General features: G+C 55.9%; 1 pseudogene; it reads right to left on the bottom strand.

Moving 5' to 3' along the window:
• LOC104677164 lies at nt 1-1,201 on the bottom strand (annotated as a pseudogene).
• Nucleotides 1,202-1,457: the final 256 nt, after the last annotated feature.

The following is a 1,457-nucleotide window of genomic DNA, read 5'->3' as shown; positions in this document are numbered from 1 at the left end:
GCACACAAAGAAAGCAGATGCTCAGCTGAGCCAGGAGGAAGTCACTAGCAAAGAGGAAAAAAACAGAGCTCTGGAAAAATAGTGTAAACAGTCACAAGGAAGAGACCCTATATCATGCCTGACCTCTGGACAGGTATATAAAGAGCCCAGGCTCAGGGAGCTCCACACCTGCACCTCCCTCTCATCTGCTCCTCTACCTGCTCCACCCTCAATCCACCAGAACCATGGGCTGCTGTGGCTGCTCTAGAGGCTGTGGCTCCGGCTGTGGAAGCTGTGGCTGCTCTGGAGGCTGTGGCTCCGGCTGTGGGAGCTGTGGCTCCGGCTGTAGGGGCTGTGGCTCTGGCTGTGGGGGCTGTGGCTCCGGCTGTGGGGGCTGTGGCTCCGGCTGTGGGGGCTGTGGCTCCAGCTGCTGTGTGCCCGTCTGCTGCTGCAAGCCTGTGTGCTGCTGTGTGCCAGCCTGTTCCTGTTCTGGCTGTGGCTCCTGTGGGGGCTCCAAGGGGGGCTGTGGCTCTTGTGGGGGTTCTAAGGGGGTCTGTGGTTCTTGTGGTTGCTCCCAGCGCAGTTGCTGTAAGCCCTGCTGCTCCTCAGGCTGTGGGTCATCCTGCTGCCAGTCCAGCTGCTGCAAACCCTGCTGCTCCTCAGGCTGTGGGTCATCCTGCTCCCAGTCCAGCTGCTGTAAGCCCTGCTGCTGCTCCTCAGGCTGTGGGTCATCCTGCTGCCAGTCCAGCTGCTGCACACCCTGCTGCTCCCAGTCTAGCTGCTGTAAGCCCTGCTGCTCCTCAGGCTGTGGGTCATCCTGCTGCCAGTCCAGCTGCTGCAAGCCCTGCTGCTCCCAGTCTAGCTGCTGTGTCCCCATGTGCTGCCAGTGCAAGATCTGAGGCTCTGGACTCAGGCCTCATGTGAGTCCTGCTAACCCCATATTCTGAAGCTGTGACCTGTCCTTCATCGTTGAGCCCCAAACCACTACCCAGAGTCCATTCCTCACTACAAGATGAAGCCATATCTGGCTGCCTTTTCCTAAGGAGACTCCACCCTAATTAATGTCCATTGTCTCTCCTAACAAATTCTCTTCCCAAGTCAACTGCAACTGCAGTTGAATCACCCCTCGCCTGCTAGCCTCGCCTTTGCTTGTCTATTCAGAGGCCTGAGCTCCTGAACCCACTTGCAGTCCCGTCTTTTCCAGCTGGAAGCAGCTGGGCATGAGCGTCCCTCCTGCAACAAGGTGGGTGTTTAAGAGGCTTCCTTGGAGTCCCTTTGCAAGTCCAACACTCTGCTTTATCTTAAACGAAAAGTTGCAAACTAATAAAAATACCATGCTGACAAACTGAAACACATATCTTGCTGACTTCTCTGTTGTTCGGCGTCATTACTATGGCTATGGCTATTGTTTTCTTGTTCTTGTATTTCGGACTGTGTGGGTCTGATGGTGATGTTGGTGGAAGGTGCTAGCATGGGGC

Source organism: Rhinopithecus roxellana, chromosome 15 (genome assembly GCF_007565055.1).
Source record: "Rhinopithecus roxellana isolate Shanxi Qingling chromosome 15, ASM756505v1, whole genome shotgun sequence".
NCBI classification, from domain to species: Eukaryota; Metazoa; Chordata; class Mammalia; order Primates; family Cercopithecidae; genus Rhinopithecus; species Rhinopithecus roxellana.
Note: the sequence above shows the minus strand (reverse complement) of the source record. Positions and strands in the feature narration are given on the sequence as shown.